General features: G+C 36.0%; 1 protein-coding gene across 3 annotated transcripts in view; it reads left to right on the top strand.

Annotated features, from left to right (window-relative positions):
- The window catches only part of fstl5 (follistatin-like 5), a 151,873-nt gene that overhangs the window by 55,988 nt on the left and 81,173 nt on the right, over positions 1–14,712 (top strand). The gene's annotated exons all lie outside the window — the stretch shown is intronic.

The following is a 14,712-nucleotide window of genomic DNA, read 5'->3' as shown; positions in this document are numbered from 1 at the left end:
AACAGCTGCCTTTTGTCAGAGCAGTCAGTTCGACAGAAAATGGTAAGGACACAGTTTGAAACGAGTCGTATTGCTCTTTCTGAAAGGCGCTGCTCAGTTTAGAGGCAGGAGCAGGTGGTGGAGCTGGGGTGTTCATATTTCCCTAGAGAAAGTTGACTGCTCTCCACCATAGATTGTATAAACACAGCAATTATTCTTGGTCCCTGGAAACATGGCTGTTTTCCCTTCTGTAACACAAGACATCAGTGAAATAAGAGCTCCTGATACTCTTGTTCCATTCAGGGGAAAGGGAATAACTGCAAAATACTCAGAGCATATGCATAACATTCACAAGCCTTTTCTTCTGCATTGATTTGGCAATGTTTCACTGCTTACTTGTTAACTTTGAAAATTTCATTGGAGACGAGGGATGGTTGTTGGATCTATATGCTGTTGCACATGAAACCTTCTGTGTTTGTAGATACAGAGTCTGTTTGGAACAGCTTCTACAACCACAACAAAATAAAAACAAACCTCACATCTCATTAGAAAGTGTGTTTTCTCTTCCACCAGTGGAATTTTTAGAGACGAAAGATGCGCCACGACAAATACAAGAAAATAGTTTACAATTCCTTGCAGACTTAACACAGCAGATGTCAAATTTTAAAAAGGTAGCCACGGGAGTTAGCATACATTAAAACTGCAAAAACACCTTGCAGGTAAGTCAGTGGTAATAATCAAAGCATTTGCTTCATTGCAGTCACAGAATAAGCCATCAGATCAATGATACCGTGGTGAGTGACAGCTGTAATCAGCCTTTCTCATGCACCTTATCCTGTCAGTCCACCTCTTTTGTCCTCCTTTGTATCCAGTATTCACAATGCAGAATGGAATATTTGACCAATGTCAGGCAATCAATGTTAGATCAACAGAGCCAAAAAGGAATAAAAGATACACAACCCCCCATTTCATCACTTGCTCAGTCTAGACAACTTTTTCCTTCACTGTGACTGATATATAATCAATTTTTCAATGAAGAGGCTCTCTAGGGAAAAGGCAGTGCATCCAATTGGACCAATTTGAAATCTCCATTGGCATTGTTTTCAAATGTTTAAGAATGAACTGAATTTTACATTATTGAAAATAAAATCTTTAAAGTTTTAAACCTTCACAGTGGACAACAAAGATTTTCTCAAAATTACATCGCTGCAGGGAAACTGATCTTTATATGTGTAAAAAGACTATGGCAATGAGAGGAAATGAATAATTGAGCAAATGTAATAGAGTTTACAATCCAAAGCTAGATGTAATTAAGTTTCAGGCACTGGTGAGTAGAATTGGATGTGCCCTCAGTTGCATGTTTAATGTGTCACTTGATTATTTGTCCTCTAGGTAATGAGTTTAATTTATATAACAATACAGATATAAATTCTCATTATCACACCATATCAATGATTTTTTCCCCCTCTGCTGTTGTCACTTCCTTCAATAGTATTTATTGGCACCTTTTTAAATTTACCACTGAAGAAAGTCAACTATTTGTCTTTTTGTTTTATTAGTGAACCTAAGGTGGGGCTTGAATTTACAGATAAATATTTTTGTCATTTGGTCAATCAATTCAGCAATTATTTCAATAAACGGTAAATGGATTGCTGTGAAATGAGACATAGCTATATTCGCTCTCTTCTATGTAAGGTAATGCTTGCTGAAATTGATGTTCTTATTTGGGGCTAATTACGAAATGCCAATAGGTTACTGCTAAATTAACATTTAACTAATGCTCAAGGTAGACTAACCATGCATTTTTGCTTAGTGTTTGCAAATAAAGCTTTCAAATTGGCCAATTTTTCTTAGCTTCACAAATAACAGCTCTGCAGCTGGAGCAGTGGACAAAATGAAAACACACGACTGCAGCAGTTATAAATCGAGGGGAGAAAAAAAATTAAGGTAAATGTATGTTTCATACATTAAGCCTAGTAACACATGCCCACTCTTCCACACGACCTAGTGGGAAGGTGTCGCATCGCCTGTTCTAACCATTAAACCCCTTCAGTTCTTCCGAGTGAGCCTTCATGTTTGAAGACCAAACATGCACAAAAACTACAGCAGCAAGGAGAGACGAGGCAATTATCTGTAATGGTTCATTGTCCACTTCCACTGGTGGCTAAAGCAAAGTCTGCAGCCAATTCCAAACACAGCAAAATAACTAAAAAGCAAAAGGCAGAAAGACTTTTTTTCTCAGTCATCCAGGCCATGGTAAATTCAAAAAAAGTTAAAAAACAAAAACAACTGGACTTCTATTCTGTAGCTGAAGACGTTTCGCTTCTCATCTCGGAGTTGCTGGAGTATCCGAGAAACTCAGAAGGATTTTCTCCAAACACAACATCCCAGTACATTTCAAACCCAACAAGACTCTCAGACAGAGGCTGGTCCACCCTAAGGACAAAACACCCAAACCAAAACTGAGCGGAGTTGTGTATGCAGTTCAGTGCAGGAAAGAATGTTCAGACCTTTATATTGGAGAGACCAAACAACCTCTCCACAGACGCATGGCTCAACACAGGAGAGCCACCTCTTCGGGACAGGACTCAGCTGTCCACCTACACCTCAAGGATAAGGGACACTCCTTTGAGGACCAAAATGTTCATATTTTGGACCGAGAAGACAGATGGTTCGAGAGGGGGGTAAAAGAAGCCATCTATGTCAAAAAGGAGAAACCAACATTAAACAGAGGAGGAGGACAGATTTCAGCTTTCAAAAACATATAATGGAGCTTTAGGCCTGATCCCCAGTCAGTTTCACTCCAATCAACACCTGCACTCATGTGACAAGAGTGGCCCCTCAGTGAGTCAGACAAACAAGGATTCTAACGAGCCTCCATTGTTAGGAGAGTGAGAACAATTTGCAAGCAATCCAGCTTACATCACATCTCAGCTTTAAAAGCTCAACTCCACACTCTCTATTTCTGAATTGAGAAAGCTCCTCAGATGAGAAGCGAAACGTCTTCAGCTACAGAATAGAAGTCCAGTTGTTTTTGTTTTTTAACTTTTTTTGAATATGTGAGCAGAGGAGACAATGGAGGTTGTGCAGTCATAAGCAAATTTTATTGACAATTTTCTAAACTATTATAAGCTTTCGCTAATTATTTGACCAAACTTCTCAATTAGTTGACCTCTAATTGAGATACTGTATCCATCTTTCACACAGTTCATGTAAGGTCTTCATTGAAAGTCTTTCAAAACTGCTCCATAAAGTTCAATATATTAAAGTAGTTTCAAACTGGTTGTGTTTTATGACCATAGGCTGTTTTAAATGAACTGTCAAAGCCAGATGGATGAGACCACCTCCTCTAATGCTCCGCTGACTGCTACAGTTTTGTTCATCCCTTTTTTCTGTTCGGTATACAAAAGCTAATAATGTGGTGATCAGTCAGTTACTAAAGCGCTGATCATTTTCATTTTATTTTTATGCATTCAGAAGATTTAAATTCCACCAGTATTCCAGACTAAGTAAAAAAAAAAAAAAAAAAAATTCCATAGCACTCACTGATTCATGGTACCAACGTTTCAGCACCGCAAAATACTGCTAAAATTGTAGAACTTAGAGTTGCAGCTTGATATTGCCATAGAAAACGATTGCCATGCTTTTATTCAATGACATAAGCCATCATATTTTGCTAGTAGTTACCATATTCAATATTATAGTGGTTCCTTAATGAGGCAACATATCATTGGAAGACATGCAGAGGGCATCTCTTGATCAATGAAGTAATTCTGCCTCAAATTAATTTAAGAGACAGACGATTAGTCCCCTGAGCTAGCTCAAACTTGGAGTCATTGAGTGATTGCTTTTTAAACTGATGTTCATATGGAAAGAAGTTGAATCACTATTGGTTTTGGTCCCAGCTGGATGGTTTTAAGTTGAAAATGGACAGGCCTTGTCAGCCAGACCTTCACAGTGCCTCTTATCTGCTGTGGAAGACAGGATAAAAAATGACAGCCATGTGTTGACTGAAGTTTCTCATTAGTACCGAAGAAAGGATCTGACCCCTATTTTCCTCTTGCACAGCGTGGCAACTTAACCAGGATCAGATCTGATTGAAAATTAAGTGGTGCACAAAAGCCTGCCCAATCTGCGGAGGGCAATGTGCGCATAAAGACGAGCAGATTTTTCAGCAAGCAATCACTGCGAGCAGAGACAATTAGAGCTAAGGTTGTGGCAAATCAAGCAAGTGGTTTCAGTGCATTTAACACATCCAATTATCAGGAAGATCATACATTTAGAAAACCGTCAGAAGCGCTGCTGCTCATAAATCTACCGGGGCAGCAATTTTAGATTGTATATTTATTATTTATTTGGTTGTATTGCATTATGTACTTTGTTCTTGCATCATGTTGGTGATAAAAGTTTTGTTTTTATCTCTATACCTTCCATTATGCCTGTATACAAAAGTGGAATAGCCTATAATTTAAAAAAATGTACATTTATTCTGTTCAGTATATAAATATAATAAAGTAAAATTGTCACATGTTGCAACTCAAAGTGCCTTAAAATTTACTATTTAGAAATTTTGAATGACCAAATTCAATTGATTTATTAGACTCATTGAGAATAATATTTAAAACCTCACAAAAAAAATTGTTACTATAAAGCTTATGTGAAACATTGTTTATTCATTTGCTTTGCATCCTCTCATTGTACAGGTTTGCTTTTAATGGCATGTCTCCAAATTACAGGTCAGCTGAGTGGCCAGATTAAATTAAATTGCTTTAAGTACAGAATTACTTCAAAGTTATTTCTAGACAAGCTCAATTGATTTAGTAGTGTTTCTGATTAGTTTTCTTGTTATAATTTGCACTATGTACTGTTTGTCTGTAAATCAATGCACACTGTGTAATTTATATAATTAACTTGAGTCCACAACAGTTGGAGCCACCCGCCTATAACAAGACTGGTGGTTGGTTGCAGGCATGAGAGGTCATCATGTCATTAAATCAAAACGCATTTAGTTGCTGGAGTTCAACTATAGTTGCATTTAAATTCTGACTAGAGTAGCACTGAATTTATTATTCCTTTTAGTAGTCATTAAAGAAAACAGTTTGCTACAAATGTTTAGGTGCCCAAGCTTTCCATCCACCACTAACACACTTGGAAGTGCAGATTAATGTGAGTATTTCTGCATATGACTGTAATCTGATTTGTTCTGGAAGTCTGATTTGAGTCCAGAGAAATTAAGTCAAGAGAGAGTTCTCCTGTGCTGCCAACCACTTTCTTAGACACAAAACCTTTCTGTTTCATAAAATGCTTTCATTTTAGTCGTCAATGATTTGGAATAGTGTAGAAAAGAGAGCTTGTACTAATTTGAATATTAGTCTTATTTCACTTGTGGAAATTAAGTTGTGGGGGGTGGGGGGTGGGGGGGGATACATGTGTTATGATAGGTATGAGAAGTGACAGGTGTACTGAAAAGATCTGCCGAGAAGACCCGAGAGGATGAGTTAACACTTTCTGGATGAGAAAAAAAGTCTCATTTTAGGTAATCGCTGAGATGGAAAAATTGATTTGACATTTAGTGCGAGGACGTGTTTTTCAAATCCCCCAAGAAACGTATATTTGTGCTCTGAACCATCTTCTTTCTTTATCTTTATTTAGAATGTGAAAAACTAAGGACTCAGCCAGGATGTTTATGTATCAACATAAAACAAAACAAGTTCATATTTGTACACATGTTAGTTATACCTCAATTTACCTTACTTTAATTTTAACTTTCCTAAAAACACAAGACACAATGTATTTCAAGCCTACAGAAAAGGCACAGTTTTTAAATAATCAGTTTATAGAATATATATATATATTTATAATATATACTCTACATCAAACTTGGCATGCGGATTAGACTGTTTCTGTAAAAATAGACTTGTTTAAGTGTAGTGCTTTTGTTGTTTGCTGCTTCTCTGGCAATCTCAGTAGAACAAACTCTTTGTAGATGACTCCCCTGGGCTCTGCCAAGAAAAACATGCTCATGAAGCATCATAGTTTTCATCCTCTAGAGACCTTCTACCTTAACGATGTGTCTGTGTCTTTCCCACCGGAGAGTCACTCCAGTGAGCTCAGCCTGTGTACAGTCAGGGGATTCAGAACCTCCTGTGTGTTCTTGCTTTCTTTTAATGACTCTTGTGGTGCCATTAATGCTACAACCTCTGTACAAGACCTGGCACAGTCATCGACAGCAGTGCCAGAGAACAAGCCCCTCATTAAAATCCAGACCTGTGAATCATTAAGTTTGCAAGGACGTCCAAGCCATTGTCAGTTACAGGGTCCTTGGTGCTGGTTACCTTTTTTGAAGTGAATTTGTGTACTTTGTGATCTGCATTGTTGTTAAAAAGGAAAATGTTGGCTTTTTTTCCCCTTTGTATTCTGCATGGAAAAGACTTGGACTTGAAAAGATGTCACACAAAATGCTACCCCTTGTTTGGAGTCCTGGTTTTTCATTTTTTATTTGCCACAATATGCTAGAACACCTTTTACTTAATGACCACCCCGGGGCCACTTTGACACTTTTTGGGTGCTTTGCTTGTCAGAAGTAAATTCAGGTAAATTTCTGGCAAAAATAAATGAATCAATGAATAAATCAGTAACGGTTTGTCTCTTTAACTAATGTTTGGCTTTAAAAGACAATTACATTTCAAAATATTGATTTTAATAAGTACATTTTATCTCATCTGGATGATTCCCTGGTTTCACAGCCGGGTCTGGTGGACCCATTATTTATCTACATTTGGCGTGCAGTGAATGTTTATTATATAGACCGCCTAAAAATAAAGCTCTGTTGTTTTTATATCTTTCACTTCCTCACACGACTTATCATTGCAAAAAGTCAGTTTTCAACTCTGCTTGTAAACCTGAAAGTAAGCTTCGTCACAATATCTAACAAATTGTTTCAAAGCTTTGGACATCGTGAAGTCATGTATTCAAAACCTGGAAACTTAATTTTCCTTAATTTCAAGTAGCTTTGACTTCTAAACATGATTATATAGTTTTACTCCATAAACGTAACTAAAGAGTAAAATTAACCAAAGTAAAAACTAATGCAAAGTGATCCTAAATTAAGTTTTGTTTATGACTCCTTTGAATTTTTATATCGTCGCTTTAGGCACTTTTATGTTCAATGTTTCTCATGTGTCAGGAACCAAAGCCAATGGAGTCTTTATACATTTTCAAGTTGAGTTTCTGATTGAAGGAGCAGATGCACCATTTCATCAGTATTTTCATCAAGAAATACTTTAACTATGAGCAAAGCTTGTTGTTTTGCAAGAGTGAAAATGAGTTTTAATACATTTACTGTTTCTATTGCTCAAACACATAAGGGAAAATAAGTTAGCCTAATCTGGATTAATATGATTAATTATACCTGAACATTATAGCCTATTGTGCAATGTGTGTGGGGGAAAAAAAAATGCAGAAAGTTGACAAGTGTAAGACAAAAGGAGAAATGTCAGACCTAGACAACTATTTACAACAGATGAACAGAAGTCATGTCTTTCGCACTTTAAAAACAATCCAGTGAAGATCTTGTGAGTTTGATTTGTTTTGATGTGTCCAGAACACTTTTGTTAACAGGCAAGATGCCTCTCAGAGGGTTGCGCCAATAATCAGAGTAAACAGCGGTGCCGGTTTTTAACAGACTGGTTGACATATCATAGCAGACAATGTTTTCAGATGGGAATTCTGAAAGAGAAAAGAACAAAAAATTGAGTGTTTTTGGCAGAAATTGACGTGTCACATGTCTTTCTATTTAAAAATAAAAGGGTTTGGTTTAATCTTTTTGTAGACCCTCAAAATAAAATCTCAAACTTACGCACAAAATCAGGCAAGATAACCTTGGTATCTACAAAGAGTGAAGGCAAAGGTAGAAAAAAAAACACTTCAGGATTAGAGCTACATTTGTATCAACTTCTAAAACCACATCAGTCCTTTTATTAAGACATCCTACTTGACAAAAGAAGAAAAAAAAGTGAAACAATTGTAGTATACTCTTTGTGACAGTTTTTAGCACAAAATAAATTCTTTAAAGTTTGTACTTCTACAAAAAAGATGTAAAATTACTTCATATATACTGAAGGAAACATTTTTATGAAACAGGTGGCATATAAGATTAAACATGATGATTTAGCATGCTTTGTTGAAAAAATATCCTGTACGTTATTGATTCTGAGTATTGGACATACAGTTTCATGGCCGTTGCAATGAGAGGTTGAATTTTGCAGCACTTAGGGCAGAGAAGATTTAATGTTCCTGTTCGATTTATCCAGATTATGAGCTCATCTGCTCTGTATTAGATAAGTTGATGAACTGTAACATAAAGTACGTTTGTAACTCTAAGTAGCAGCACACAGAAGTACTTCAGTAACTTTGGTGAGTATAAACTGACTTTCAGATACACTCTAAGGCTATCAGACATGTTTGTGTTTCTCTCTCTGAAGATGGATGTTTGTGACAAAAAACATTATCGCAATGACAGAAGAGACAGAATAAGGACAAACAAGACATTACGCAAAAGATATGAATGCTAAGAGAGCAATGTGTCCTGGGTTATGCCAGTTACCATTGTGCCATTTTAAATGATCAATTTGACAATTATTGTTTGATATTATAAAAGAGAAATACAAGACCACGTTCATAATACTAGCAAGAAATAAATGTGAAATTACTTTCAGGAGCAGAAATAAAAGGTGCTTTCATGACTCACTTTCCCACTCTTTCCCACACTTTAATAGGACACGTTGAAAAGGTTTATTGTCTGGTCAATGGAAAAAGTTTAAACTGAATCTGGCTGTTCTAAATCACCCTGTGGAATTATATTGAGAAAAGATGTCACTATTTCATTGATTTCTTTCTTTTTTTCCCCCATCTTCTTTTGCCTTGACATGGACATCTGCTAATGATAGTCGTATCACTGTGTACATGGCACCGTTTGCCTCCCCTAATAAAGCTGCATGAAGACAAACGGTGGAAAAAGCAGTCTAGATGTATGACACAGCCGTAGGGACTATCACAGGCTCATTTGTTGAAAACCGAATTGGTAAGGGAAATTATGGCACAATGGTGTCACTGTGCTGTATCTTTGTTTGAAGAAAAAGCAAATCCTTTACACTAGTGAGGATAGATTAGTGATGGGGAAAACATAACTAACATTAATATACAAAGGAAAGGATGGTGTGAGTAAAATTTTATGTAAATGTAAATAACATTACATAACTTTTCTGTGTTAGGCTCCTCAACTCAAATGAGCAATTCTAATTTTTGCATTTGTTGGGCAAAATCACTAAATTCTACATTCTTGAAGTGAAAATATGGATATCTTCTGTACATTTGGGTTTGATATTTCAAAAAATGAGACTAAGAAGTTGTTTAAAGGATGAACAGGCACTTTAGTCAAATTTTAAAGTTAGTGGGACCATTTTATAATTTACAGTCTCCAATGTGATCAAATAGCAACATCAAGGAGCATAGACTTAAACCTGAACTTCTAATGTATTTTTAAATCTAATTTTAGTTCTGGAAAAAGGATGATGATAATATTATTGGGTTGTGTAGATTGCAAATGTTTTGGGGTACAATACCAATAATTTTCTCAATGTTATTTAGCTGGAAACAGTTGGGTTCATTCAGCATATTACCTCCTGAAGGCAGTTTAAGATGACTGTTAGGAACACAGACAGGTTTTATAATATGCAATAAAAATCTTCAACACAAGTTATTCAGTGACTTCACTGACCAACTCAAGGGTAGGAAAGAAGCACAAAAAGACAGAAATGTTTATAGAGTTAAAAATAAAGATACCACTGTTTCTAAACATTTTACTTCAGGTAGATTACCTGACAGATACTTGGATTGTATAAAAAGGTTGCAAGAACCAAGAGTCATGTTTCCAAGGAAGGTTCAGACTCAAAGATTTAAAGATTAAAGAAAAATCTGAATGCAAAATGAAAAATAATGGAGATTTCTTTTTACATCTACAGGGCATAATGATTATAAAGTTTTAGAATATGGAAAATCCTGTGTGTGTAAAGGCCAAGGTTGTTGGATACATGTGCTGTTCGAGCCCTCAGGCAGCGCTGCATGAGAATCACTAAATTAGGAGCTTGATCATGCCACAGCAATCAATACTGCCACATGGGTGTGTGAATGCCTGGAAAATAGTTGTCAGTCAACAGTCTGTTGCATCCACAAATGTTACTTGAAGCTGCTATAAAAGTAACAAAACCATTTATGAATTTTTCAATGGGAATAATTTCATTTTAGATGGGCATAAAGATGGTGGACCTGTTCTGTGGTCTGATTTGTTTTGTTTGTTTAACACTGGGTTCTATGTGCCATATTTTAGCTGGTATTAGCATGCTTATATGTGAGGGTGTCATTGATACACAAGTGTGTTTTGTAATTTTAGACAGTCAAATGCTAAGCAGCCATTTCCTAGGTGGTCTGTAGGCATTTTAGATGACCTTATCATACCAAACAATGTCGGACTTCATTCTGCGTGATTTGCAATGTGCTTGATAGTGTATGCACTTGAATGTCTTACCCACAGTCCAAATTCACATGTTAATGATGATGGACAACATATCAAAATGAAAAAAAGAAATACATTCATTAAAAGGCAAAAATCTTTCTGATAAGCCTTCGTCAGAGCTGACTACCTCTTAGGATGAGCTACGCTAGCTTTTGTTTTCTAAGGTCGGCCTGGTAGAGGACTTACTTTGCTGAACTTGGGTGCACGAGGCTGTTTCTATCCAGCTATCAGTTGCTGTCCTCTTCCTCATCTCAGTTATGTAAAGGCACCATCAGCCACAGAGCAATGATCGGCAGCACAGCCATTATGACGAAGGCGCAGCACTTTGATGAAGAGATGTGTTGGACAGTGGATATTAGGAATGTCATCCCATCCTTTAATGTGATCCATAGTTGTTGGTGTGCCCTTGAATCCAGTAAACGTGATATACTTCCAACAACAGTAATGTGAGATCTTACCGAACTTATTTGTAGGTGTGTAGTTTGTTTTTTAGTGCATCTGGACATTGTACTCATATAAGTGAAGTGTTTAACATTAAAATATTAGTTTGCCGACAATAAGAAATTCTATATTCCTCCAACAACAACCATTGTATTTATAACACACATTTTAATCAGTCATATTGTTTTGAATAAACATGTTCCAGAATGCAATTTATTGTGTATTAATATTTAAAAATGCAGCTTTTTTTAATTAGCCAAATTTTTATTGATCAAAAAAAAAAAAAAGATTTATTTGTACCACAAGGATTTATGGGCCACCCATCCTCCCATTGTTCTTTTTAAAAATCTCTATTTGTCATTGGTACACAATCTAGACACCTGCAGCTTTAGATAAACTATTTATAAGAACAACATTCAACATATACTGTGTGCTGTATCAGCAATAGCATTTGTCCTACTAATTTGCTGTGAAGTAGGTTGGCTCTGTTTTCTAGCCTGTTTGAGAGAAATCTAAGTTAAAATGTTTTTATTTTTTAATGTATGCAATTTATTGTGTTTATTATTAAAAATACATTTAGAAGTGAAAAATGTCAGTATCAGGCTATGTCAACAAATGGTCCAGTGATGATGAGGTTTAATCTAGACCGAAGTTAAAAATGAACAAAAGCAGTTTTTGGCAAATAGACTTGAAGATTATTATCTGAAGTCAAGAAAGTGAGAAAATGACAAACAAATTGTAAATATTACATGAAAAAAGCTGCACAATATATTAAAAAATGGGTGATATCGCAATATTATTCGTGCATTATTGATATCACAAAGAATAACAGTAAATCACAGACGCAGACTGCATCAAATAAATATATTTATCAATCAAATTGACTCCCAATTTTTAAAAGGTCCAAATCCACACATGTAGAGGTTTGTGATGACAGAACAAGTGGGTTTGTTGTGATTCATATCGCAATTTTTAACAATAATAATACAGTTACATTGATATCAAGCAGCCCTAATTTGAAGGATCCCAAATTAGATGTTTCAGTTTCTGAAAGAGACTTATTTTTAATAAGTCACACAACCTAAGTACAATAGGGAATAATTTCTGTAATCATTTTCATGATGAATTGTACCTCCAACCTACACCTTTAGAAGCAGCATACCTTTTATGTGCTAAACTAATTACTGTTTAATGCCATTTTTCAAAAGTCCAATCCCATGTATACAGAACCAAAATCCCTGCAGGTCTCTACACCTCAAGACAAGGAACTGCCGTCTTTGATCAATGGGTTTATATTTAGCTTCTTCAGCTTCAAAGCAACCTGTATTCATTTGCATGTTCATTATGTGCCTAAAATGGCCAATTATTCCATCAAAGGCGTATTCAGAGGATTGACCCACAGATCCCAAACAGTCATATGACAAATTAGCCAATTAAACATGTTTGATGTTTCTGCCCCCTGCAGTGCTGAATAAGAAGTTGACAGTGCAGAATAATTTTATTAATGTTCACAAGTTTTTTTTTGTTTTTTTTCTTTCTAGCTACAGTTAATGACTTAAGTTTATTATTTCTAGGAAGTTGTAGGACTAAATACTGTACATGTACCGTGTATGCAGTTAAATAAGGTGGTCACATGTTGTGTTGCAGGGATATTTTTCTACATTATCTCACCACCATCTTATCTTACTTTTTAATTAGTAAAGCCTGACATTATGGTAGCCATTTTTCTAAGTTCTTGTAAGTTTTTGCAATTCTTAAAAACTCAGTAGACGGGGAATGAATAGGTCAATTGAACCGTGCTGCAGGTTTGTTTACTTTGAGTGGTCTCTTAAATCACTTTACAGTCCGTACAAAATCCATTAGTATTAGTATTACCTTATGGCCTCTTTTCTGTGCAATGTCATTACATTGAAAAGGTTTTTTTTTGTTGCTCTCTATACATCATTTCTGATTTGTTTTCACCCACTTTGTTCATTCTGGATTTAAAACCTTTAAAGAATTTGGCTAAGTTTCTCTGCATTTGATTCCTCGTTTGTTTTCACCTACTTTGTCCATCCTGGATATAAAACTTTAAAAATGCCTAAATAAGAGTAAACAGTAGTTGACATTACACAGATCACAGATGTAGAGATGGAGAGTGTTAGGTGCTAAGGGTTGACTGTGTTGCTGTATTATGGGTATTTTCTAATATTAAAATACTAACTTAATTTTATATTTAGTGCAATCAAACTTATTGTCTTATTTTCAATAATAGCCAAAATGAAGTACGACATGTATTGCTTTAAAGATGGCAAAAAGAAAAAATAGATTAAAGATCATTGGGTCATACAAGCTGATGGCTATGTCTTCAAAACGGATAATCTGTTTTTAACTAAATGTTTTTCTTGTGCTTGAAAATTTACAACTGGTTGTCTTTTTTTTTTTTTTACATATTTTCTTTGACATTAGGCTTCATTCCCATTCAGTGCACAGTGTTGGTGATGGGCGAGTTTTTCCCCTCCTAGGACTATCTGTTTGAATGAGTATCTGTCAAAAGCAGAGATGACTGAGTTCACTATCAGTATGACAGTTTACGCCATACATCAGAAAATAATCCTGACCAGCCTTCAGCAAGAAAAATGCACTTTCTTGACAAAGATGAAATACAATCCAGCTGACCTGGATCCATTTGCTCCTCCCTGCCGATGGTTAGTGCAACAAAGAGTGAGACAAAGATTAATGAACATATGTCAAAGAAATGTAGCATACTTCTTGTACATGAAAAATTAGATTCTGAATGTTTGCAGGCGTTTTGTGAGCACATTTTTATGGCATTCTGAGGTTGCAACAAAGGCTGATTAATATGTGGCTTAAGCTAAGTTGTGCTGGAATGTAACCAGGCAACGTTCAGAGACGTAAAACTGAAGGATTTGTGTAGGTGCATTAATGGTGGCAGGTGAACGTTGTGACAAAACATACTTGTTTCCACTCTTTGGTGTGAACCGGAATGTTTTATGACCCAATCGATGAGGGCTGCAGAGTTGGCCACATGAGGGGCAGCAGATCTATAGGAGTTCAACTTGTTATGGTTCCAAGCTATGTGTTGAGTAGCTAGATGGATGTCAGCACAGTCCTTTAACCTGGTGCTGACCCCACTGTTGGATGAAAAGCAGGGCTATGAAGGCACTGTTATAATCAGAGTTACTGCAGGTCAGTTTAACGACTCGCTGTATATTCTGACTGGAGGACGGCTGATGTCTTTGTGTCAGTTAAAATATGTAATAAAATATTATATACAATATAAAACTAAACAGACTTCTGTTGGTCTTTTGGAACCAGAACAGAATGGATCTTGCTGGCGGGACTTTATTCAAGCAGCACGGATGTTTCTAGGAGGATGAGTTCATTAGACAGTAAAATAAACTCATTGGTTGAAGGAAACACTGAGTTTAAGGAGCAAACATTTTCTGAGCTCAAAGGCTCCTCCTCGGTAAAAAGCCATTTGTTTGACCTTTTCCTATTAACAGTTTGTAGTAAACTAATACTCTTCCACTGTTGGGGGGAAAAAAAAAAATATATATATATATATATATATATATATATATATATATATATATATATATATAAATAAAAAATTCCCTTCTCACCCTCCACGGGTGGTCTCTTTCTTTTTCATCCTCTGAGCTCGGGTCCTCTACCAGAGGCCTGGGAGCTTGAGGGTTCTGCGCAGTATCTTGGCT

Source organism: Kryptolebias marmoratus, linkage group LG9 (assembly GCF_001649575.2).
Source record: "Kryptolebias marmoratus isolate JLee-2015 linkage group LG9, ASM164957v2, whole genome shotgun sequence".
Taxonomy (NCBI): Eukaryota; Metazoa; Chordata; class Actinopteri; order Cyprinodontiformes; family Rivulidae; genus Kryptolebias; species Kryptolebias marmoratus.
Note: the sequence above shows the minus strand (reverse complement) of the source record. Positions and strands in the feature narration are given on the sequence as shown.